The sequence below is a fragment of the Piliocolobus tephrosceles genome, chromosome X, assembly GCF_002776525.5.
Source record: "Piliocolobus tephrosceles isolate RC106 chromosome X, ASM277652v3, whole genome shotgun sequence".
In the NCBI taxonomy this organism is placed as follows: Eukaryota; Metazoa; Chordata; class Mammalia; order Primates; family Cercopithecidae; genus Piliocolobus; species Piliocolobus tephrosceles.
In genome coordinates, this window is record NC_045455.1 from 14,355,103 (window position 1) to 14,382,935 (window position 27,833).

Consider the following 27,833-nt stretch of genomic DNA (forward strand, 5'->3'; position numbering starts at 1 on the left):
CAATTTTAAATAATAATTGTGAGCTAGAAAAACTAATCTGGGAATGGATAGTTATTATGGCAGTTGACCACATTAAAAAAAAACCCTCAAAGCTATTTAGTTTGGATCAGTGTAAATAAATGCACTGACTACTCAGCGAGAGGATAATATATATAGAACAGTGTCAGATACGAGAAATGGCATCATGTATATGTGAAGAGCTCAATAATTTATAAAACAGTCCATACATTATATAACATCTTCCTTTCTACAATCCTGTGAAACAGGTTGAGCAAACAGTGTCACCCAGACTTTATAAAGAAACCTAACTTCAGAAGAGACACCCTGATAAATTAAAGGCAGCATTAGGAATGTAACCCCAGCCAGGCGCAGTGGCTCACTCCTATAATCCCAGCATTTTGGGAGGCCGACGCAGGTGGATCACGAGGTCAGGAGATCAAGACCATCCTGGCTAACACGGTGAAACCCTGTCTCTACTAAAAATAACAAACAACAAAAAAAAAATTAGCTGGGTGTGGTGGGGCACACCTGTAGTCCCAGCTACTCAGGAGGCTGAGGCGGGAGAATGGCGTGAACCCGGGAGGCAGAGCGTGCAGTGAGCAGAGATCACACCACCGCACTCCAGCCTGGGCGACAGTGCAAGACACTGTCTCAAAAAAAAAAAAAAAGGAATGTAACCCCAATTCCATATCCTAGCCATAAAGAAGACAACTCAATCATGTGGCCCCTGAAAAGGTGTTAGAAGCCTCAATTGCTTTATTACATGCTAGCAAACTGCATAATCCTTAAATAAGACAAATAACCCAACAATAGTATAGATTATAAACTTGGCTAAGATGTGGGCTCGGTGAGGGCAAGTGCCTCTTCTCTTATATACACAGCACTGCCACAGAACCTGGTACACTGAAGGTCCTCAAATATCTATTTAATTGACAACGTATGTTTTGTACTATTACTAACAAAATTCTAAAGCCCTACTGAAATATCTGTGAAGTTCTTAATTCTCAATGAAAAGAAATAACCCAAATGTTCAATTACACATGTAGAGCACGTGTGTAACTGAAGGCAGTTACACAATATAGAGCATATGCCCTTGAAGAGCCTGTAATTTAAATGAGACACATTAAAGGAGAGCGCTAATTAGCCGACAAGGGAATTTAAAACTAAACACAGAAATGATTTTATATTTCAAGAGGCAAGGGCAGTCAGTGGCTCCTACCAATGAGTAAGAGGTGGCATGCGATTTTAGAAGGGGAAGCACTGATCTTAAATTAGCCCTTAAAATGGTCTATTTTAGTTACTTTTCAGCCCATTGTAATTTCTTATTCTCTTCATAGCTAAAAGATACTCACTCAGTGACTATTTGGGTGAAGAATGAGAAAATGAAAAGCATGTGGATTACAAGTGACCTGGTGACAAGGCCATTATTTTGAACCCAGGGAGGACTACATGAGTACGCATCAGAACTGCTGCCAATGGAAGGTTTTCATTAAACTCAGAAAACTGGGTTGCTTAAAAGACAGCCCCCAAATTTCTATTCGATTAAGACCTTACTGATCACTGACTACATGCCACTTTCCAAGTCCTCTACAGGCATCATCTTATTTAATCCTCACTACCTTAAGACATCGTATGACTATCATCCCCATCTTGCTGATGAGGAAACTACAGCAACAAGGTCACATGGTGTGGCAGAGCCGGTTTAATCCCACACTCTGGCCCCAGAACCTGTGGCCTAACTTGGAGCATTCATGCCACCACTTACTGAAACTTGCTTAGTAAGAGGTTCCACCCTGTAGCCTGAGCTCCATTCCTCCCTTTCCTATTTCCCCCAGGGCCTTGGACATCTCCCCATCACCACATCTGAATTCCGTTCACCCTTCCCCTCAAGCCCCTGAATTTCTCTGCAAACTCTCCCTGCATTCTCTGTCACCCACACCCGATACTTTGCTCTCAACCATGGGATTCAGGTGGTGAACAAATCCCTACCTCGGTGCTCTCTTCTTAAACGCACTCTTGCCTATCTTTTCTTTTTCTCTATTTTTTTTTTTTTTTTTTTTTTGGTGAGACGGTGTCTTGCTGTCACCTAGGCTGGAGTGCAGTGGTGTAATCTTGGCTCACTGCAACCTCCACCTCCTGGGTTCAAAACGATTCACCTGTCTCAGCCTCCCGAGTAGCTGGGATTACAGGTGCCCACCACCGCACCCAGCTAATTTTTGTATTTTTTGTGGAGATGAGTTTCACCACGCTGGCCAGGCTGGTCTCGAACTCCTGACCTCAAGTGATATACCCGCCTCGGCCTCCCAAAGTGCTGGGATTATAAGCGTAAGCCACCGCGCCCGGCCTTGCCTATCTTTTTCTTTGCCCACTGTCATCATCCTAGTCCAAACACTGGCCATGGCACATCTAATTACAACCTCTTTCCCCCAGGCCTCTTGATGAGAGTCAGAAACTTTAGCTTTTCTTTAGGATGCTGTAGCAGAAGCCAGCAGATTAAATGATGACTAATAACAATAATAAATACTTGCTAACAATTCTATAGCATAGTGCTTTAAGCACTTTACATATATAAAGTGCTCATTCAAATCTCACAAGAATGCTGTGAGGCTTGTTCTATTACCAGTCGCACTTTCCAGATGATGAAACTATGCTACAGAGGCTGAGTAACTTGCCCAAGCGGGGCAGCCAGGCTCTACACTCTGGGGTCTGGCTCCAGGGTCTGCACTCTTCGTCATCGTATTTTCTCTCCTAAAGAAACGTGTATGTTCCAGGTTCTCAGAAAGCCTTGAAAGAGACACACACTGCTCACCAAATATCCTCAAGTTCCTTGAGGGTGAGGAGGAAGAGCATGTGACTACCTCTGACTAATGGGTTGGGGGTAAAAGAGGCATGGGTCACTTTCAGCCTAAGGTGTGAGGGAGCGGCATTATCCTCTGCCACAGCATCTGGCAATGTTCTAGATGGTGGCAGCTTTGTCAGCCTGGGTCCCTGAATGAGTAAGTGAGAACTCCCACCCCATGACCCACCCAACTGTATTAGGCAAGTGGTGCAAACAAGAAACACACTATAGATTAAGCCACTGTGATTTCAGGGTTATTTCGTGGCTGCAACATAAGCTAACCTGTTCTGATTAATACAGTGTTTAACCTACTTGGAATGAGAAAAAAAAAAGACCAATATACAGAATGTAAGAAAAGAAAAATGCAGACACTATCCAGTTCTTCTGGCAAATAATCTTCCTTAATTCCACTTTCATTGTGTCATTTCATGCTCAGGGATTGAGAATAGTTCCCCATGATCTACCACATCAAGTCCAAGTTCCTCTCCCACACTTTCAACTCCCTCCAACCTAATTTCTCTCCGTTGTCCAATATGAGACTTTCAAGTTCATCTGGTTGGTTTTGTCTCTGTCCTGTGGATAAAATGTTTGGTTCTCACTGGTGGGATTCTTCTGCTTCCTCCCCTTCTTGTTTACACTTACATCCAAATCACACTGCCTCCTTTAATCCTTCTTTGACTACTCAAAGCCATCCATCTTCCTTTCCTCAACTTATTTGGCTTTTACAGTATATGCCACATAGCTTTAATTTAGATTTTACAACAAAGGAAGAAAAAACACACTGGCCTGGAGATTAGTGGCCTGGTTCTGTCTGACTCCAACCCAGCTCCATCCCACTTTGTCCAGTCTTTGAGCCTTTCTAGACTTCCAACTGTTTTGTCAGTGAAGTAAGTGTTAGATAATAGGCAAGCTCTTTGCCAGCCATCATACAGCCTATGGTCTATTACTTCATGTGCAATATTCTTGCATCCCTAAAATGAAACATAAACTCCATTGGGGAAGAGACATTAGTTTTTCCTTCTTTCTATTCTGGATAGCACTGGGCATGACACCCTGAACATAGTGCTCCAAAAAATATGTTGACTATAGGTCATCAAATATTAGCTGAGGAGACTATATGACTTGTAGTTTTAAAGTATGGTGAACAAGAGGTTGATATTATTGCATGTCCTAATTTGTTAGGCAGCAACAGATAACTAATACTTGCTTGGTACTAAAATGTCAATCATGGAAAATACATTAAATTAGAAACTAGAATGACATTTAAATCAGTCAGGATTTACTTTCCAAAAAGAAACTTTTCTGTTGAGAGTATAAGAGGAGCACCACTAGCTTTTCCGTTTCCTTCCACATGTAAAAAAAAGCAGCATATGACTGCTATCCTACTTTATCTCTGATAATGCATACCCCAACTGAGAGAAATCCTGGCAATACTGTAGTTGTTGGAAAGAAGAAGCTGTTTAAGAGGGCAATACAATATATTATTTCCTTTTTGTTTCAAGAGTTCATCTTCCTCAAACATTACAAAGCTGTTCTCAAAGCTGTTCTCTATCTGCATGCTGTGTTGCTTCTCGTAGTTAGTAATGCTCTTAGATATCCTGTCCACTCAACTGAAAGCCATTCCAGAGCAGGAGCCACGTTACTTTCTGCCCCACATGGCACCTACCGCAACTGATCCAAAACAAGAACTCAAGTGCTTTTCTGATTGGCTTTTATCCGTTTTCTCAGAGTGTTAAAACATTTATTTCTGGTTTCTGTGTAAGAATGACTTTTCCCAGGCAGATACGGAGAAGAAAAAAGTGTGTCAGAATGAAACTACACAGAGGCTACAAAAGGTTTGAGACCTAACCTAAAAAAAGTAACATTTTGATATGTTCTTATTGCTTGAGGGCAGCAGTTTCACAATTTTCCCATCAAGTCCTGACATGAAATATCAAATTTTTGGCAGGGGCTACGTAGTAAAAGTATATAAGGTTACTGCCTATATTAGCCTATAAAAATAAATGCAAACGTTATGTTTTAGCATATCATGTATTATATGTTCAAGAGAGTAATGAAAGTATACGCAAGTGCCATTTCATGTATTATTGCTTATTATTTTCCCCAGTAAGGGAGCCAGGGCAAGGAGAAGGTTCAAAAGTTGAACATTATTGGTTTGTTAAAAGAACAGCAGTTAAGGCTGTGCATGGTGGCTCATGCCTATAATCCCAGCACTTTGGGAGGCTGAGACGGGAGGCTCACTTGAGCCCAGGAGTTGGAGATCAGCTGGGGCAACACAGTGAAACCTCGTCTCTACCAAAAAAAAAAAAAAGAAATATTTTTCCTTACTCTTGTTACATCATGGGGTGGAGGCAGAAATTCAGGACGGATTCAGAAAGAACTGAGGCTGGGGTGGGAGAATCACCTGAGCTCAGGAAGTCAAGGCTGCAGTTAGCCATGATCGTGCCACTGCACTTCGGCCTGGGTGACAGTGAGACCCTGTCTCAAAATTAAAACAAAAAACAAAAAACACAGCACTTAAAGAGGAAGACGTTACCAAAACAGACCCACAGGCCTGACACCCATGTGACAAGAAATCAAGACAGTCCTGGTTTTCAATCCCAACAATCTCTCATGGGCTCTGCCTGAAACCTGGTACCTGCCTGTGCCTGCACCCGACACTCAGGCCTCTGGAAAGGCCCGTAGAGATACTGGCAAATCTGAGGCAGGGGCAGGGTTGAGGGATACTGTAGGCCACCACCATGGAGAATTTAGGAACCACATGGTAAAATGAAAAATGGAAACCAGTGTCCCATTAGGGATCCAGTTGTCAAATTATGTGAAGTTTGTGTGTTGAAAAAAATGATTAAAAGGTGGTGGGTACATGGTAGTCATTATACCATTCTCTCTGTATCTATGTATATTTGAAAATTTCTGTAACACATTTCTCAAAATGCTAAGACTGTTCTCTAACACATGCCCTTACTCTTGTTACATCAGAGGGTAGAGGTGATATTCAGGGATGGATTCAGAAAGAATTGAGAGAGACATAGTTACCAGTCTCCATCTCCAATCAGTTAAGCACAGCAATCCAAATCATAGGAGAATGGGACGCGCACTGGCCACATTCTAAGATCACATGTGAAGGAAGCCTCAGCACACCTTCAAGAAATCCTAATACTAACCTGGCAAAAGCAAACTAAATTCCGCATGTTTGTATGTATAAGTGGGAGCTAAACATTGAATACACATGGACACAAAGACAGGAACAACAGAACAGACACTGGGGACTGCTTGCGGGGGAAGTGTGGGGTGATGGAGGTTGAAAAGCTACATATGGGGTACTATGGTCACTACCTGGGTGATGGGCTCATTTGTAACCCAAGCCTGAGTGATACACAATTTACCCATGTAATAAACTTGCATATGCACTCCCCTGACCCTAAAAGTGGGAAAAAAAAATAATTAAAAATAAATAAAAATTAAAAAAAAAAAAGAAGTCCTAATAAGAGATGGCTGATGGTAACAAAGTCACCAGCAAAGAACAGGTTATACCAGAAAGCCATATGAAAAGATCAGCAACGCTTCATAAACACACACACAATGTTCTTTGAGGAACTTGATCTCCTAACACAAAGGACCACAAGGAAGAACTATGTGCCAGTTCAAATCTAAATGTTTCAGGTCCAGGTATGTTGCTTTGTATACATACATTTGAAGTAAAATATAAATGTTACATTCTTTTGATTAGCAGCTCTGTCAGCCAAGGTTCAGCTATAGATAACAGAAACCTCCTCAGCTATTTTGGGCAGCAGATTTAGTACACAGAATTCGGTGCTTATACAATTGTTGAAAAGGCTAGAAGGGCAGATCCAGTGCCTCCAGGGACTGGTCTACCAGGAGAACTATTTCCTCTGACACACTGAAGCATCTGGGAAACCACGAAAGTTAATTACATCAACTGTGAGCTCCAAGGTCAAACCACTTCGGCAGAGTCTAGGGATCAGGGAGCTTCAGGGGGTTGAACTGTGAACTCTGGCACCCCGTTGGATGTGTAGAACTGCACCAGGAAAATAGCTAACTCATATGCCTTGGCTCATACTGAATTCAAAAGTCACACGTTTTTCTGAATAACGGAACATAAATCATATCCAGAACTCCAGGCAAGGGAGTTTAAGAAATAGAACACTCAGTTTTCCAACCTCTGCTTCATGGGAAGTACAACAGGAGAACCCTGGAACAGATGATGAGCCAGCTGGTCGGGCATGGTGGCTCATGCCTAAAATCCCAACACTTTGGGAGGCCAAGGCAGGAGGATCGCTTGAGGCCAGGAGTTTGAGACCAGCCTGGGCAACATAACGAGACGTTGTCTCTATAAAAAATTAAAAATTAGCTGGGCGTGGTGGTGCATGCCTGTAGTCCTAGCTACTCAGGAGGCTAAGGCAGGAGGATCCCTTGAGCCCAGAAGTTCGAGGTTACAGTGAGTTACAATCGCACCACTGCACTCCAGCCTGGGTGACAGAGCAAGACACTTGTCTCTTAAAAAAAAAAAAAAAGAAAAAAGGTAATAATAAATAAGATAATGAGCCAGTTAATCTAGTATACCCACCATACCATTCTAATAAAGTACAAAAATACTCTACCAAAGGGAGGAGGAGGAAGAGGAGGAGGCCAGAGGAGCAGCAGCAGCTGCTACTTAAGATACACCACAACCGAATGCAAAAGCAAATGTAAAAGGGCATTTCCAAGCTAATAGGATAAATGTGGAAACAGTAGTTTCAGTAGTAAATAATATTACAGAATTATGAATAATTTTGTTAGGTAACATTATGAGTATATAAGAAATGCCATTTTAGAGCTTACTGAAATATGAAATACAGTATTATGATGTCTGGAAATTGCTTCAAAATACTTTAACTAAAAATGCCAGGGAATGGAAAGAGGACAGCAAAAACATTAATTACTAAATCTGGGTAATAGGGCTCATTTTATTCTCTCTGCTTGTTTCACTGAAATTTTTCACGAAAAAGTTACAAAATGTTATTCCAAAAGAAATATGAAAACTACACATTATTTTCAAATTGTTTTTCCTTTTTGCCATAAAGGACATTATTATGACAATTGCCAGAGGTGAATAAAGTAATACATACTCATGGTATTTTGGAGTCAAAGGGACATTATGTCTACGACTTGCTTTCAAATGATTCAGAAAAAACACCACGTGTGTAGAGAGAAAATGATAACAGCGAATGCGGAAAATGTCAATAATGGGGGCATCTGGTTTTAGGGTATATGGGAGTCCTTTGTTCTATCCTTGCAACTTTTCTATAAACCAGAACTATTTTTAAATTTTCAAAAAGTATAAAACATAAGTGGCAGCATTTGGTAGCTACTGAAGAGAAACAGCAGTTTCTTCAGTCTAATTAAATGAAAATAAAAGTAATAGCTAAATAACTGGAGCGTCATATAGTGCTTCTTCAGACCCCATTCGTGGGGGCACCTCTCCCCAATTGGAACTTTTTTTTTTCTTTGCATTGTGTGTTTATTTGTACTTCTAATTTTAGCAACAAAGTTTGAATACAATCATATAAGTTGTCTTTGGACATTTACATTGCTGCAGTTGAAATACACAGCCTCAGTTTGGCAAGTTTATATGCTCAAGTTGCTTCCTGCTATAGTGACTAGATGACCATTAACTAGACTGTTTTACCTTAAAAAATAAAGTGGCATTGGCCAGGCATGGTGGCTTACGCCTGTTATCCCAGCGCTTTGGGAGGCCAAAGAGGGCAGATCATGAGGTCAGGAGTTTGGACCAGACGGACCAACATGGTGAAACACCGTCTCTACTAAAAATACAAAAATTAGCTGGGCGTAGTTGTGCACACCTGTAATCCCAGCTACTCGGGAGGCTGAGGCAGGAGAATCGCTTGAACCTGGGAGGCAGAGGCTGCAGTGAGCCGAGATTGCGCCACTGCCCTCCAGCCTGGGCAACAGAGCGAGACTCAGTCTCAAAAATAAAAAAAAAAAGTGGCATTAAGGCATTAAGGAAATGTCTGAGCTACAATTCAGATGGGCATGAGTTTCCATCCAGGCTTGCCACTTAAGTAGCCATCACTTAGTGACTCAATCCTCAGACCCTCAGCTTTCTCATGTAGAACACAGCAATACCAACATCTACTCTTGCAAGTCTGCTTGTGGCTATTCATTTAAATCAGGAACATAAGTCAAACAAGGTTCTATGGTACAAAATTGTTCAGTACAAATTTATTAAGCTTTCTTAAGAGAAAGGGTAAATCCTGCTGTCAAAAAAAATCTCCAAATGGAATGTATAACGTTAACATTTCATAATGTTACTCTACATTTTTTCTTCATATTGTCACTGATATTAACAAACCTATCCTTGGTATTGTCATTTATTTATACAGCAAATAACTATCAAGTGCCTCTATGAACCAGCTGTTATTCAGACTGGAATAACATGTGAAAACCACACAGACCAAGTTGCTCTCTGAATCCTACATCCTAGAAGCCAATATTAAACATTAGGTAAGCAAACAAAACAATTTTAGGAGACAGGAGAATTGTAAAGTGTTGATTCTAGCTGTGGTGTACCCAAGACTGATTATATGCGTTCCCAAATATTCTCTGAGCTACTTTCATAAATTCCCTTTCTGCTGAATCAGCCAGAATTCATTCTGTTACTTCAACTAACAATCCAGCCAAAACAGAGATGCCTATTCTCTTGTAACTGACAAAGCCTTTTTCCTTGAGTTCAGGTAACAAAAGCACATTAGATTTCAAGCACATTAGATATTTCAGAACTCACATAACATGTACCAAAAAATCCAACCCTAAGATAGGTATGAGATTATTTTTGTGTGTTGTATATTTTGCTATGGTTACCAAGACATGGTTAGCATTTCGAATTTTTTTTCTTAGAACAATACAATGATCTAAATCTAAAATCTTTCACAAGGTGCAACTTTCCAATGATAAACAAGAACAGGAAGTGAATCTTGAATACAACCAGACTACAAGTTCCCTTCACCATTAAAGTATCTCCTTTGCTGTCTGTCACCCGAGTCTGACTTAACCTGCGTTAAACTTCCACCATTCTAGCCTAACGGTTATTAATATCTTTATTTCTTTTTGAACAAAACATATTTCCTATCAGACTGGAAATTTTGACACACTCAAATGTCTGAAGTCCCAAGAGGAAGACAGCTAAAATAAAGGAATTGAGCAGCAAAGCAACTCAGAAAAGCAGAAATGAAAACAGATGTTAAACCTCTTTAAAACAAATTTTTACTAATAGCCTCAACCAAAGCTATTTCAGTCAACTACTAGAAATACTCTACCTAGTCAAAAGGTCTCAACAAGCTTCATAGGTCATCAGCTCAAGGCTGTGGGCTAATTCTTTCCAAGGTTCTATCTACCACCCAGCATCATGCATGTCAGGACCCTCCATCATGGGTGACTTTGCCCCGCAAGTGTCATTTGGCATTATCTGGAGACATTTTCAGTTGTCATGACTGGGGTAAGACTGGAGGAAGGAGGTTTTGCTACCAGCATGTACTGGGTGGAGGCCAGTGATGCTGCCAGCCACCCTGCAGTGCACGGGACCGCCCCCACCACAAAGGGTTATGCAACTAAAATATCAAAAGTGCTGAGGGTGAGAAAACTCTAGCTTAGGTCAATGATGCCACTGCCCTTCATGTTTAAATACAAAATCACTGATCATGTGGCTTCATGTAGCCTTCTGGCAACAGCTTACGGGCCCTTTTAAACTGGATACATTAGGTCTGTTCCCTGGTAAGACTCTGGCCCCTGAGACTGTCACTTTTGAAATTCCTGCAGTGTTAAAAGCCTGAGTCTCCTTTCACAATTAGCCAGCAATTCCATAAGGTAAGTACCTCTGCATGGCACTTTGATTCAGAAGGCACAGATCTTCAAACATTACTAAAATCTTGTTAAAATGATTGGCAATCTCAGTTCCTAATCAGTCCTCAGGCAATGTCAAGACATAAGTGAGACAAGAAAAGCCTCTTCGTCTTGTTATGTATCTTCTAACATCATGATTTTTCTTTTATCAATTTATAGAAAATAGCACTGAAGGTTTCTGAGCCTGTTTCCTCAAAGGAGATGCGAGTTCTCACCTTCCAGGGCTGTTCTGAGGAGGGAAAGTGGCACATCAATAGGCACACCTGCAGAGTGTCTGGGATGAGCCTGGCGTGTGCTCGCTGACTGCCAAGGTGACGTAGTGCCAAGTACAATGCCGGACACATGGTATTCAAGACCCAAATACTGAACTGAACCCAAAGTGTGAGAACTTTTTGGTCGAGAAAGGAGATATCTTGTGAATATAAGAATGAAAGGATTATATGCTTCTCTCTAGGTAAGATGGGGAAATGATTTTATAAGTCCACATTTCAATCCTTAAAAAAAAAAAAAAAATCACTGAACCCAAATGTGAAATTCAACTTTTATACTTTTTTCTTTTTCTTTTTTTTTTTTGAGATGGAGTCTCTCTGTCACCCAGGCTGGAATACAATGGTGTGATCTCATCTCACCGCAACCTCCTCTGCCTCCTGGGTTCAAGCTATTCTCCTGCCTCAGCCTCCCAAGTAGCTGGGATTACAGGTGTCCACCAACACATCTGGTTTATTTTTGCATTTTTAGCAGAGATGGAGTTCCACCATGTTGGTCATGCTGGTCTCAAACTCCACACCTCAAGTGATCTGTCTGCCTCGGCCTCCCAAAGTGGTGGGATTACAGGCAGGAGCCACCACGTGCAGCCTATATTTTTCTCTTAAGAGATTTGAAGTAGCTTACTGAGTGAGAGAGAGAGAGAGAAAAAAGAAGGAAGGAAGGAGGGAGGGAGGTAAGGAAGAAAGGAAAAAGGACATTAGCAGAGACACAATAATTTAGTGCAAAAAAATAACTGAAGCAACTAGCGTGTGGCAGACCGAGCCCAGTCAGCTTTCTTTGTCTCTTTGGTATTAAAGAACACTCTTCACTACTCCATGCTGAGGGAGCTGTAAGAGAGAGTAAGATCCTGCTCTTTCAAAAGCATCCAGTTGAGAGAGTGGTCAATTAGGTAAATATTTACAGTCTCAAGGAATGTTTGACGTAACTTACAAGCACAAAGTTAACTGGGAGCAGGAAGGAAGGAGACGTTAATTCCAACCCTGGCTGGAGCAGGGTTTCATGGAGCAGAGCTATCCAAGCGGACACTTAAAGTTCTCCTTGTTTTCTTGGTAGAAGTTTGTGAAGCAAAGAGGAGAAAGGGTGTTGTAACCACAACTGTCGTAATAAATGAATCCAGAGAAATCTGAAATGATGTATGCGTGACAGGCAGTAGTGAGTAATGCAATTTAGGTGACATGCAGAGTACAAGGAAGGGATGACAGAAAATGAGGCTGGGAAGATTGGCTGGAGCTCTGAGGTGTGTCACAAGCAAGTTAAACTTTACGAAACAGCAGGAGGAAGCCATAGAAGATTTCTCAAGGTGTAAAGGAATAAGACCAGATCTCCTTTGTAGATAAAATTAGGGGAGTGGGACAATGCAGATGATGGCATTGAGATGGTGGCAGGGAGAACTGTTAGGAGGCTACGTTAATAGTCCAAACAAAAGGAGATGAAATCAAAAGATGAAATACTTTTCATTCATCTATTTGCTCTATCAATCCATCCATCTCGCAGTTGTGTCCACTACGTGGGAGCCACTACGCGAACCAAGTGCTATCAACTGAATGTTTCTGTCCTCTCCAAATTCATATGTGAAAATCCTAACCCTCAGTGTGATGGTCTCAGGAGGTGGGGCTTTTGAGAGGTGATTAGGGCATGAGGGTGGAGTCTTTGTGAACAGATTAGTGCCCTTATAAAAGGGAACCCATTGAACTCTATGCTTTCTGTCATGTGAGGACACTGTGAAAAGACAGCCCCAAACACCAAATCTGCCAGTGCCTTGATCCTGGACTTCTCAGCCTCCAGTACTGTGAGAAATAAATATCTGTGGTTTATAAGTCACGCAGTCTAGGGCATTTTGTTAGACTAGCCTGAACAGCCTACGGCAGTGAGGCATCATTAGTGAGACAAACTAACAGTCTCCTCCTGGCACAAAGCCTGTATCCTAATGGAGGTGGCAGATAGCAAATCATTTGTTACATCTTATTTACTATCTATAGTGATGAATGCTACAAGAAAGAAAAATGTTCTAAGAAAGCATATCACAAGGACTGTGACCTAGTCTGAGGGTGGGGGTAGTCAAAGACAGCTTCTGCAAGAAGTGACCTTTAAACTTTTCCTGACACCTTTGAACAGTGGCAGTTTATTATCTCACATTCTTTATTATAAATACAAATTTTGGTATTTTTTTATTAGTCAACTTTGCTCTGTGCAATCACATCCAAGTATTTAAGTATTTATTTACTAAAATCCCTGGTAGGGCTAACCAAACCAGTAGGTACTGTTGGGAGGGGAAGAGGAGTGGGGATCACTACAAAAGCAGGGGAGATAAAGGGGTAAGAAAAGGAGGTGGCAAGCCGAGAGGAAGGTGGGAAAAGGAAGGAAAAAGAGAACAGCTCAAAATCCAAAGGCTTTGGCTACACAACAGCAGACTAAAGTCTACTTTTCTCAGTATAAATACTGAGTAACTCATGAAGGAAAGAAAGTCAACATTCACACATATTTGTTATAATCAATACTCAGAAATACAATTCTCCACAAACTGATGGAACATGAGGAACCATAAGCCTGTCAGTTTCTGTTGCTTTATCTTGACTTGGAGGCACAGTGGTTTTAGATTCAAGTGATGTAGGTTAAAATTTCAAAAGTTATATGTTTCAGGACAGATCTCTTAGTCTCTCTAAAAATGTTTTCTTAGCAGTAAAACAGATATAACCCTATCAACTAAGTTTATTTTTTAAATAGGAATTAAAGGAGAGAAGATATCTAAAAATATCTATTCATTCAACTTATCTAATCTATTAACACGTTCCTGTGATCGTTTCAAATTTGGGGATCCTGGTAGTCCTATCTTTAGGTTGAGAAATATCACTTTTTTTCACTTTTAAAGACACTGATCATTTTTCAAACTATGATGACTATTTACATGTTGGCTATTTAGCCCAAATTCAAAGCAGAGACACAATAATTTAGAAAGCTAACTGTCACTTATTGCTAACTTTGCCCACAATACCCACTTCCCTTAAAAATATTCCAACGGTTGCAATTCGAGATGACCACAGATGATTGTAGGTGTGCTGCTACTCTCTGACTGGCCCTCACCTCCAAACAGCGCAATCCCTTCATGTGCCCGAGACAGTGAATACTACTGCCTGGTACCAACTCTATTACCACATGTATTAGTAATGTAGTAATAATTAATAATAGCATAGCCCCAACGAAAGCCACACACAGGGCTACAAATTAAAGAAAAACATTACATAAAATACCTATAATGGATTCTTTTAAATAGGTCCAAATAACCAAATTAATCCACAGAACAATGTTGGCACCATTACAGCTATTTCTTAGCTTCCCGAATTATCTGTGCCCAGTCCTGGAAAGCTTTATCCTGTGCAATACAAGAGGCAGAACTGGAAAACATGGAGGTGAGACCTGTGCCCTACATTAATCTGCTCATCGAGAACAGCAGGAAAGGCCCCTTTATCAGGAGACCATGAGGAAATTTATCCTACAGAAACTGGGTATCTGCAGAAGTTAGAAGAACGTTATGTTCCTATAGATGGATCCTGAGACTAAGCAAGTTCCCTCTTGCTCATTTACCACTACCCACCTCCGGATTAGAGGCTACATGAGGCTTGCGGGTGGTGACAGAGGGGATGGGGCAAAACTGCCTGAAATACTCAGAGCCTCGGTAAAATAGGCCCAGGGAGTGAGACAACAGAGCACAGTGATTACAAGGACAATTTTATTTCGAGTAAGAAAGTGATGCTTGAGGATGACACAATGTAAAATGGCCTTGATAAAATGTTTGAATGATTGTAGAGGTAACTATCAAAGGAGAAAAAAATGATTTCACAACTGCAAGTATTCTTAAAACACATACCTTTTTAAAAACCAATACTGCCTTTTATTTCATTTATTAATTTTTGAGATAGAGTTTCGCTCTTGTTGCCCAGGCTGGAGTGCAATGGCGCGATCTCGGCTCCCCACAACCTCCGCCTCCCAGGTTCAAGGAATTCTCCTGCCTCAGCCTCCCGAGTAGCTGGAATTACAGGCATGTGACACCATGCCCGGCTAAGTTTGTATTTTTAGTAGAGACGGGGTTTCTCCATGTTAGTCAGGCTGGTCTCGAACTCCTAACCTCAGGTGATCCACCCGCCTCAGCCTCCCAAAGTGCTGGGATTGATTACAGGCATGAGCCACCGCGCCCCGCCTTACTATTGCCTTTTAAAGATGGTAGTTTGAACATACATATTTATCTCCTCTGTTCTTTCTAAAATCTCGTAAGAGTGACATTAAAAGGATATTTTAAAGGTATAAGCCCACAAAGATAAGGAAGAGTAGATGATCCTAAAACTTTTTCTAAGTTATAAAACAGCAACACTGTACAGGGGTAGCTATCTTGGCAAACCTGAGAAAGCCAAATACTAAGCCAGCAGTGGTGCAATCTGAGAGGCAACCTGATTAACATTTGACTTCCCAAAGGTTGCAGGGCCAGGGTTTTCCAAAAGTGCTAAGAGGCAGGCAGAGCACTGCCCAGCCCCCACCCGAACTCTACCCACCTGCTGGCTGGCTGTGGTATTCTACAAAAATGTATTGGTGTTTGGCTCCCAAAACATCTTTGGAATCACCTAAGTGACAGAAGTGTCTTTTCTTCTTCATAATGAGCCCCTTTCAACCACATCTGAATTTACCCTAATGCGTTATTTAGGGTAGAGCCCCTGGATAGCCTCAGATGGAGCTGGTTGACCAGCAGGAAGACCAAGTGACTAGAAGGATGGAACTTTCAGCACCACCTACCCACCTCCAGGAAGCGGGGTGGTGGGAGATGGAGCCCTATAAAAACTCTTCTTCAGTGACATTCAGACAGCTTCCGGGTTGGTGAATACATGGAGGTGCTGAGAGGGTGGAGTGCCCAGAGACGGCAGGAGAGCTCCACGCACTCTCACTCCACCGTCGCACCTTGCCCTATGCATCTCTTCCATTTGGCTGTTCCTGAGCTGTATCCTTTATAATAAACCAATAAACGTTAAGTCAAGTACGTTCCTGAGTTCTGTGAGACATTCCTGCAAATGTATCAGACCTGGTGGGGGGAGGGTAATGGGAACCCCCAATTTACAGTGAGTCAGTCAGAAGAACAGGTGTCCTGCAACGTGTGACTGCCATCTGAAGTAGGGACAGTCTTCTGAGACTGGGCTCTTTGACTTGTAGGATCTGACACTAACTCCAGGTAGAGTGCCAGAACTGAACTGAACTGCTGGGCGCTCAGAAGAACTGGAGTACTATTTGTTAGCGTTGGAAAACACCCCTCACTGCCTCACCCCATCTTGTCAGATGACTGGAGGTTTATTATTTAGAAGCGGTAAAACGGAAGGTCTTGAGACTGGAGGGACTCTCAGGCACCACTGACAGTACAAATACAATACCAAAAATCAAAATTTGTACACTCAAGTCAAGGTTTATTAGTAAATATTAAGACTCCCAGGCTTACACCCTACAGGTATTAGAGTGGAGAGTATGATATGGGGAATGTGACCAACCCATTGGGGATGGGCAGGGAAGAAACAAACGCACAGATCCTGACACTGGCATTCCCAAACATACTCACCAGAGGACCCTAAAACAGAGCCCACGGCCATCCAGGACCTCATCCTGAGACTCCAATCAGCTTTTAAAAAGCTGGATCTTAAATCCAAAGAGATAACCAAAGGCTTAGAGATATGTAAGGAAAACTCCTGACATCAAAAGCAGAAAACAAAGAGGTAAAAAGGAAACCAGAAGAAACAGAAACTGTGTAGAGAAATAAAACCTGGGGGGTGGGCGGAAGGGGCAGGTGGTGAAGAAACTGTCTTCATTATGAGAGGGATAAAAAATATTGCATCCACGAAATGAAAACAGGATGTCAGGAAAAATGAATATTCAAAAAATAAAGAGCCAATAAAAATTTTAAATAGGTTATAAATACTTTTAAGAAAACCAGGCCGGGCGCGGTGGCTCAAGCCTGTAATCCCAGCACTTTGGGAGGCCGAGACGGGCGGATCACGAGGTCAGGAGATCGAGACCATCCTTGCTAACATGGTGAAACCCCGTCTCTACTAAAAAATACAAAAAAACTAGCTGGGCGAGGTGGCAGGCACCTGTAGTCCTGGCTACTCGGGAGGCTGAGGCAGCAGAATGGCGTAAACCCAGGAGACAGAGCTTGTAGTGAGCTGAGATCTGGCCACTGCATCCAGCCTGGGTGACAGAGCGAGACTCTGTCTCAAAAAACAAACAAAAAAAAGAAAACCAAAACAGCAAACCAATAAATGAAAACCTACTCGATCTCATTTGTCATCAAGGAAATGTGAACTGAAATCACAAAAATATATCACCACACATCTGCTAGAATAACTAACATTAAAAGGACTGCAACATTCTTGGACCACTCACCTGGGGGAAGCTGTAATAGCTGCCACGTCAGGAGGCAGCTCCATGGTGAGGAGCTGAGGCTTCCTCCCAACAGCCCCATGAGTCTTCCAATCCCAGTAAAGCCTGAAGATGACTGTGGTCCCTGACATCCTGACTACAACCACATAGGAGACTCTAGGCCAGAATCACCCAGCTAAATTGCCCTTAAATTCCTGACCCACAGGAAAACTAGCAGTATCTTCCAAATCTAAACATATGTATACAACTATGATTCCTCTTTCAACTCCTAGGTACATACCCAGCAGAAGTACATACATATCTGCAACAAACGACATGTTCAAAGACATTCAAGATGGGTGCAGTGGTTCACACCAATAATCCCAGCACTTTGGGAGGTAGAGGTGGGAGGACTGCTTGAGCCCAGGACTTTGAGACTAGCCGGGGCAACATGGAGAAATCTCTACAAAGAATACAAAAATTAGCTGAGAGTGGTGGTGCACACCTGTAATCCCAGCTACTTGGGAGGCTGAGGTGGGAGGATCACCTGAGGCCAGGTGGTTGAGGCTACAGTGAACCATGACTGTGTGCCACCACACTCCAGCCTGGGCAACAGTGAAACCCTGTCTCAAAAAAAAGAAAAGAAAAGGAAAAAGGATATTCGTAATAACAGTATTTGTAATATTCCCAAATTATAAACAATCCCAATGTCCATTAACATTAACAGTATTACGAGGCCAGGCATGTGCCTCATGCCTGTAATCCTAACACTTTGGGAGACCAAGGCAGGAGGATCACTTGAGCTAATGAGTTCAAGACCAGCCTAGGCAACATAGCAAGACCTTATCTCCACTAAAAATAAAAATAAACTAGCCAGTCCTGGTGGTGTGCATCTGTAGTCTCAGCTACTGGGGAGGCTGAGGCAGGAGAACCACTTGAGCCCAGGATGTTGAGGCTACCATGATCGTGCCATTGCACTCCAGCCTGGGCAACAGAGCAAGACCCTATCTCAAGAAAAAAATAAAAAGTAAAATGTATAAATGGTGGTATTGATACACCAAAATACTATACCAATAACGAAAAAAAAATTAACTACAGCTACATACAGCAACACAGATGAAACTAAACAGAATACTGAAAAAAATAAGCAAGATACAGAAGAGTCCACATTTCTATTATCTAAAGTTTAAAAACAGACAAAACTAGATCAGGGCGTTAAAAGTCAGTGTAGACTTCTGGGAGGAAGGAGTAACTGTAAGGCAGCAAAAGTAGACCTTTTAGGGAGTTGGTCACATTCTGTTCTTCAACTGGATGGTGCTTAGAAGGTGTCACTTTGTAAAAAGTCTATGAGCTCTGGACTCAAGATACATGCATTTATACCTCAATAAAAATTTATTTTAAAATATTAGTTAGAATAATTGGAAGGTAGAACCCAGGAAACCTCCCAACAAGGAGAGCAAAAACACAAAGAGAAAGAAAGCAGGAAAAAAAAAAAAAAAGATGAAAACTGGACCTGTACAGGAGACTGAACTTCTAGGTAATAGGATTTCCAGAAAGAACTGAGAAAAATGGAAGAGGAAGTGATCAAAATAATTCAGGAAAAATTCAAGAAGAGAAATACAGGGATTACCTGATTGACAGGGCCCACACTAAGCGTACAACCTAAATGGATGAATCTGCTTGGATTCATCACTCCAAAGCACCTCATCAAAACTGTCACAAATTATTAATAATCAGATCAACAGTAAATTCATCAACAGCTACACTGGAAGGTAGGTATTGGTGACAACAGGTAGCATTTCCTTACCCATTTCTTCCTCTACATCTTTCCTTTCCCCCAGGACAGGCAAACTACCATATAAAGAAACTGCTTATTCTCAATACTGCTAATTTCTGAGAGTTTAAAAGTGAATCCCTCACTAGCCAAGACACCTCTGGAACCTCACCAAACAGGAGTGGATCACAAAGGTCCTGCGGTGGCTGTGGGTTCTCTATGCTGGGCGCTCACTGCCCCTCTTATCCTGACTCTGCTGAAGAACACCTTTCAGGGAAACATGAGTTCAGAGGCCAAAATCACTAGGCAACCTTAGAACACAGTCACAACAAAAAAGAAACAAACTGAACAATATTATTAATTAGGAAAGCAACATTTTTAGAAAAGATGAACCTCAAGTGATAAAATATATTAATAGATATACCAATAGAAGAGATAAAAGAAAATATTATTATCTCAAATTCCAGCTGAATTTTTAAAGATAACTGATTAACCTACTCTAAAATTTATATGGAAGAGTAGTTAGGTTAATCTTGAAAAAGATGAACCAAAAAAAAGAGTAACCTGTTCTACTAGATACCAATATATACTACAAAACAAAATAGTTAAAAATACTAGCGCATGAACAGACATATGGACCAATAGAATAGAGAGTAAAGCAGATACACACACAGACTCAAAATGTGCACACAAACACACACACACACTGCTGAGCACTGAACTGTGTCTCCCACCCCTAAATTCATATGTTGAAGCACTAGCCCCCAATGCTGTGCACCGAACTGTGTCTCCCACCCCTAAATTCATATGTGGAAGCATTAGCCCCCAATGTGGTGGTATTTGGAGGTGGGATCTTTGGGAGGCAATTAGGTTAGGTCACAGGCAGTCATGAGGGTGGGGTCCCCACGGTGAGATTAGTGCCCTTGTAAGAGGAGGAAGAGAGACCAAAGTGAGCTCTCTCAGCCATGTACGGACATACCAAGAGGGTGGCCATCTGCAAATCAGGCCCTCACCAGAACTTGACCATGCCAACATTCTGATCTTGGACTTCTAGCCTCCAAAACTGTGAGAAAATAAATTTCTGTGTAAGCCACTCAGTCTTTGACAGCTTGAGTTTACTAAGACACTCATATATGCTATAACCCTACATCCCTGCTCCTGGGTTTACATGCCAAAGAGAGTCTGTCACAGACCCATGAGAATAGCTTAAGAGTAAGGATATAGATAAAACAAGGTGGCCATGAGTTGGTAAGTGTTGAAGGTGGGTGATGTTGAAACATGGGGTTCATTATAGTGTTCTCTCCTTTCTTATACATGCTTAAAAATTTCTCTAATAAACCCAGATAACAGAAACAAAGATAGAAATTAAAATATGGGCTGCTTCAGTGGCTCACAAGGGACTTGACGTAGATACAAGCCCCTGGAGTTGTGGGCTGGGATTTTTAGGTCTAGTAGAGCTAGAAGAGGTGACCTCAAGCAGCTCAAGGAAAGAGAGCTGGGACTGAGCCCAGACCATCAAAGATCACTGTCTTTTAGAGAGAAGACTAAAAATATTCCATTTATAGTCTGCTGAAACAACAAAGAAAGTTAGCTTACATTAAAAGCCTTGGAAACAAAAAGATCAAACAGTCCTAACAAAAAAATTAAAATCTAAGGCCAACATTACACCTGAATTTGTGACCTAGATTTACCCCCACTTGAATGGTCTGGGAGTGCTAAGGTAAGAAAATAACATAAAAGCTAATACAGGACAACAAAAACCCCTCAGGAGCCAGCAGTAGTAAACACAAAATTCATCAACAGATACTTTCATGAGCTGGGGGACATGGGGATTCCAAGAGCATATGAAACCACTGAAAATGAGTTCACAATAAAAAATTAAAACTGTAAGAAACAACAGACTACCCTGAGGGAGAATTTGATAACCTGAGAAGCAGAAGTGAAAAACAATTTGAAAACTATAAGTATGTATAAAATGATTAAGTGCTTTTTTAAAAAAGAATGGGAAACAATGAAAAGACAGCACAGGCCAACACAACTTCATCTCCCAAAGCATCATGCAATGGCTTCCGAATGCCCTGATTAAAGGCCAAAATTAGTACAATGGCCTGAAAGGCCAGTAACCACTCTTACCTCTCTGGCCTCACCTCCTACTATCTCCCCACACCCCGTACCCCCACCACTCTGCTCCAGCTGTCCGCGTATGGGAGGTCCCGTCTCCACCTGAGGCCCTTGGCACTGGCAGTCTCTGATATCTGGAATACTTCCCCCAAGATCTCCACATAACTCACTCCTTGACCCCTTCAGGTCTTTGCTCAAATATTACCTGATCTCTGAAGCTTTTCCTTACTAGAATCATTAAAACTGCAATCCCACTGACGCCTGGCATTCCCTTCCCTAGTTTATTTAGTTTTGTACAATATAGATCATGATCTGGCATATATATATTATAAATTTTTATTTTGTTTACAGTCTTTTACCCTCAATTACAATGTACAGTCAATGAGGACAAAGATTTTGTCTGTTTTGATCAGTGCAGGATCCTCAGAGCCCAGAACAACGTTTATCATAAAGTAGGTGCTCAACAAATAATTTAACAAGAGGAAAAGAGAATGCAAACAGATTGGGGAAATCAGAAAAGAGCCGATTGCTCTTGTAAAATACGAGGCAGAATTCTCTCATTCATGCATGCATGCATACACGCTGAAACATTTATTAAGTGGCTACTTTATACAAGGAAGTGTCAAGGTGTTCTCTTCCTCACTTTGGAAATTCTTTCTTCTCCTAAAACATGACTGAAATTGACTTTCCCAGTAATTTACCATAAAATATTAGCACACTTTCTAACTTAATAAAAGTACACAATGTACTGAAAATAATCTTTTACAGTTCAGCTTCCTGTTCCTTATTTTTATCCTTCTTCAGAACTCATGTGCATGTCCACACCACCAACCATCAATTTCTACCTAACTATGTTGTAAGTACAAACTCTCATTCCCTACTTACTTACTTTCTGGGTTTTGAAAATACTCTACTTGTTGTTGATACCAGTATACTCTTGGACATTGATATAGAAATGTAAAAAGCAGGAATTAAAATCTAACACTTGATCTGCGCCCAAGAATTACCTAAGGAACATTATTTAGGAAGACAAAAGTTGATGACTATAAATGTGACCATAATATTCACCTCTGCTAAATTCCAATTATTTTCTTATTAATATTTACATATATGTGCATTCTAGTGAAAACAGTTTGTGGCTCATATAAGATTTCAAAGAGACACAAAATGGCAAACAATATTACTATATGCCCTTGATAAAAATATCTGTTTACAATTCTCTTTGATTAGCCCACTAATTTTTAGATGATTATTTTTTTCTTTAATGTTACTATTAGGACCAAGTAGTGTGTCACCTCACCTTACGTAGTTAAAATTTGGAATTGTGCTGTGCTGAGCCCATGAATAATCACAACTAAAAATCATTCTTAGGTTTACATCATAGGAGTTTCACAATTGCTATACCACTGGTGTTTAAAATAATTTATTGTGTTGTTTAGGAAAAAATTAACACACATACACAATACCAGTTTTTAATTCTAACCACAGCACACATCTTTTTGAAATAGTCACAGGGTATCAAACTGTTAAAGGTGTTTGTATAAAGTATAATACCATTCTGTTATTTATTACAAAAGTGTTTCACCATATGAGCCCCATTTAATAACTTCTTTTAGAGGAATTAAAGTTTTTATCAAGTTCTACGTAACACTGCCATCTAGTGCAGTGTTACTGCAGGCAACGCCTATTGAACTGCTGAGCATGCTCATTTCAGAAAGTGGAAAACAAGCTTACGGAGTCTAGATTAAAGTCCTGTAAGAATTCGTAGTAACAATATGAAAAATGTAATTTATTTTGAATGTTTTATTACATAAATGTTTCAAATATGTCACTCTAGCAACTCATTATTTAACTCTTACCTTAATAGTGTCAGGATTTTCTCATTCTGTTCTTCTTTAAGTATTTATAAAGACTTTCTGGAAGTATGTACTTCAAAATTTAAAAATACTTCTTACTTATAAGAAAGCAAAAAATCAATCACTTAGATTATATAGAAAAAATATCAAACCTCTTTGTATTACAGAGTTTATTTGAGTAATGTAATAATAACTCTATATTGCAGTGAATTATGTCCTGGAACAAGTTCTGCTGTACCAGTATTAGGCTGCACAGAACATCCTGGGAAATGTGGTCCCTTGGCTGGACTCCAATTAATTTCTCTAGTTCTCTAAGCCTACCTGTGAATCTCACAATAAAGAAGAGCACAGAATCAGAATATAGCTCATTTAAACCACAGAATGCTCATGGTTTAAAGGGATTTCATAGGCACTCCATTTGTGTTACCTACCAATGAGTGGACTTCCTGCAACACCCCAGCCTGGCACTCTCCCAGCCACTGCCTGAGTATCCTCAGTGTCAAATTCAGCAGCTCCCAAGGGAGATCACTTCATCTTGAGACAGTGAGTGCTACAAAGTTACTCCTTATGCCAAGTCCAAAGCTATACACCGTAGCACGTCCCCGCGGTCTTCATCTACCACAGGCCATCTGCCCCTTATTTAACTCCTCTTTCACTGGGCAGCCCTTTCAACAGTGGAAGACAGTTCTGCCCCAGTTCCTTCTCTCTGGGGTAAGCAATCCCTGTTCTCCACCTGCTTCTCCCATGGCCAGTCTCCATCTCCACCCCATCCTGATGCCAACCTGGACCACAGTAACATCCTTGTTTCCCTGTAATCCTACAAATGGCATCTGGGAGCACATCAGTGTCAACTGGCAGTCACTCCATGATGCCATTTCACAAGCCAAACAACTCTGTCATTCAGTGCCTCCATAGGTGATTTTTTAAGACTCAAGAGAAAGACCTGATGGTCTCTTTCTTACCTTCTTTACCTTTTGTGTTTCTTTTTTTTTTTTTTTTTTAAGACAGAGTCTCACTCTGTAGCCCAGCCTGAATGGAGTGCAGTGGCAGGATCATGGATCACTGTAGCCTTGGTCCTCCAGGTTCAGGTGATCCTCCCACCTCAGCCTCCTAGGTAGCTGAGACTACAGGCACATACCACCACGTCTGGCTAACTTTTTGTATTTTATGTAGACACAAGGTTTCGCTATGTTGCCCAGGCTGGTCTCCAACTCCTGAACTCAAATGATCCGCCTGTCTCCGCCTTCCAAAGTGCTGAGATTACAGGTGTGAGCCACCATGCCCGGCCTCCTTCTATGTTTCATATTTTGACTATAAAGCCCAAAACTCCAGCTTGCTGAGGCAGCTAATGTGCTAGAGCTATTGCTCTTCTGAGAAGACTGCTAGCAGCTCCCCCAAAACCCACTGTTCCCTTATCTCCAGGGACACTGCTGCCCAAGTAAGATTATATCCCCCTGCCTCCCTGTGATTAGGTGTGGCCACGTGACCAAGTTCTTGCCAATGGTTTGGGAGCAGGAGTGACAAATGCAACCTTGAAAGCACCTGGGGAAAGGCAATCCCTCCTCCTGCATGCCCCTTCTTTCCTCCATGCCAGCTGGAAGCAGAACTCATGGAGTCTCCTTGGAAGCCACATGTTGAGGAGAGCAGAGGTGCTCCACCAGCCCAGGCCCCTGATGACCTACTGGTACAGAGCCTACCTACCCCACAGGGTGGTTACAAAAGTGAAATGAACCTCTGTGCTCTTTGAGCCACTGTGTCAGCGGTTTGTTACAGGAGCTTCGCCTCCACCATTACTGAAATATCCTCCTAGTTTTTGTAATTTGCAAATCTGATGAGCAAACACACTATATTTTGATTTTTTTTATCACTGATAAAATATTAATCAGAACAGCAGGGACCAAGAATGCTATAAAAAGATAAGTGTTACTCTTTCAATTTCAAATGACTGTAATAATAAAGGCAGATAGTTTTCAGAGCATAAGAAAGCAGCACTAGCAAGTGGAAGGCTCTGAAGTGAGCAGACTCTGGAACAGAGCTAGTTTCTTCCCGCCTTACTTATATCCTCCTGGACAAGGCAAAGGTGCTGAGGACTGCAGGAAAATACTGCTTCAGCTTAAGTCATGAGGAAAGGTTCCAAAATGACTCATTGATTTTACTCAGGATAACTTCCCCTCACTTCCCCTCACCATTTAGAAATCCAAAGCTATGACATTCATCCTTGTCATTAGTATATGATAAATGAGCAGGCCTAAAATATGCTCCAAAAATTGCATCAAAGGACACAAACAAAAAAAAAGAGGCACCCTATGGAATAAGAGAAAAAATATTTGCAAATCATCTGATAAGGGGTTAACATCTAGATTACATAAAGAGCTCCTACAACTCAACAACCAAGAAACAAACAACCCGATTAGCAAATGGGCAAAGAACTTGAATAGGCACTTATCTAAAGAAGAAATATAAATGGCCAAGAAACCCATGAAAAGATTCTCGAAGTCACTCATCATCAGAAATGGAAATGAAACCACCATGAGATACCACCTTATGCCCATGAGGATGGCTACCACAGGAAAGGAACGCAGGGCGGGGAGGGAGGGGAGGGAAGGGCGAGCACAAGAGAGGTATGCGTGCGAGCCAAGATAGGGAGAAACTGGGCATTGTGTTGCTGGTGCAGCTGCTGGGGAAAACGGTACAGCCGTTCCCCAACAAACTAAAACCAGAATTACCACATGATCTGGCAATTTCACTTTCAGGGATATAACCCAAAAGAACTGAAAGTAGGGACTGAAGAGATATTTGCTGTATGATGGACACAGGCTTTCAGTCTGGGTAGACGAAAATGTCCTGGAGATTGGCTGCACAACAATGTGAATGAACTTAACACTACTAAACTGCACATTTAAACATGGTTAAAATGAAAAATTTTCTGATATATATATATATATATATTTTTTTTCTTTTTAACATGTCTAATTTGTTCTAAGGCCACATTTTATGTTTAATATCTTAGTATAATATCAGATACAAATAAGAGTAAAAATGGAATCTTCTCAAGGCCCTAACCCAGGAATACACATAGTCCTACAGAGGAAACCTGTTTCCTAAAAAAGAGGATGCTTCCAAAGAGGGCAGAAAATGGTCTACAAGCCAAAATGTTTCAGAGTAAGCTTGTCCAAGCTGCAGCCCAGGGGTCCAGGACAGCTTTGAATGCAGTCCAACACAAATTAGTAACCTTTCTTTAAATATTATGAGTTTTTTTCACGATTTTTTTTGATCATCAGCTATCATTAGTGTTAGTATATTTTGTGTGGCCCAAGACAGTTCTCCCTATGTGGCCCAGGGAAGCCAAAAGATTGGCCACCTTGTTTTACAGGAATAAGTTCATATCTATTATATAAAACTATATATTATATAGTATTATGTAACATAACGTAGAAATATTCATAAAGTAACATTCAAATATTTTATAATATTCCACCAACTAATAGCATTTTAAAAAATTTACTTCAATTTTGAAAACACTTTAGAACGGGTAAAGGTGAAGAGCTCCAAGACCATTAATCACCTGTAGGTGGCAGTAGAAGCACAGTATTTATGTCAAAGCAGCCCTGAACTGTCAATCGGTATGGAAAACTGGAGACCATACATAAGAAATCTAGATCTATTTCACGTTCAAATAAACTGTGTGAGTACTCCTACATTCAATAAATTACAACTAGCTTCTCTGATACGAAACCTTTTTAACTTGCCCACTTTCACTTTAAAACCTCTACACAGCCAATCCCAATCTACCTATTTCTTTTTGCCTCATTATTTTATTTGATATGTCTTTGTGATTGTATCTACCTAGAAACATTAGCCATTCATTTTTTTGAGACATGGCATAACCTTTCTTACAGAAAAACACAAACACCAGTCGAATCTATATGCCTGTTAACTGAGGGCCTGCTGGGTGAAGCACTACTCTAGATATGCTGAAACGTTTGAAGATGCACGTGCCAGGTCCTTGTTCACAAGACACACACAAAACGAGAACAAGAAGAAAAGGGGTGAAAGTGCAATCAGGGATCAGTACCCACACGACTGTCAAAGAGAGACGTGTCACAGATACTTCAAACTCCAGCTCTAAAACCTATAATTACTGATCCTAAATCAAACGTTCCATTCATGTTAGAAGAGCAAACCCTACACGGGAGGCAGAAAGATGTAAGCCAAGGGTCTGAGACCCTTCATTCCAAAGCAGCACAGCAGCAGCGGGCCTGGGGGGTCTCAGGGTGGTCCTGCCTGCCTCCTTCCTTCCCTTCTCTGTTAAGACTCTCTTTAGACTGTGTGGCTTGCTGAGCCCAAGAGGCTGTACGAGCTGAAAATCACATCACAAACCTCTCATAAAGTCTACCCATACAAATAGTATTAGCAATAAGAAGATAATATTGCTGCAAATATTCAACTGAATGGAGCACTAGTTTTATTTTATAAGCATACGAGGCAGAGTTCTGGTAAACACCTCGTCTGAGTAACCAAAATCAATGCAGTTTTATTACCAAGGAAAAAACAACATGTCTTCCTCTGTAGGTGGATTATAACGTCTTCAAGAGGTCGACATATATGCTGAAGAACAGTAAAATAATAATAATAATAATAATAATAATAATAATAATAATAATAATAA

General features: G+C 41.0%; 1 protein-coding gene and 1 long non-coding RNA gene across 2 annotated transcripts in view; one reads left to right on the forward strand and one right to left on the reverse strand.

Moving 5' to 3' along the window:
- The window catches only part of UBAC2 (UBA domain containing 2), a 182,019-nt gene that overhangs the window by 93,908 nt on the left and 60,278 nt on the right, over positions 1-27,833 (reverse strand). The window lies entirely within an intron of this gene.
- Positions 10,522-16,036, forward strand: LOC111546569. The gene is made up of 3 exons (XR_002732827.3): positions 10,522-10,723; positions 10,919-11,213; positions 15,720-16,036. It is a non-coding gene; the product is annotated as an uncharacterized LOC111546569 (long non-coding RNA).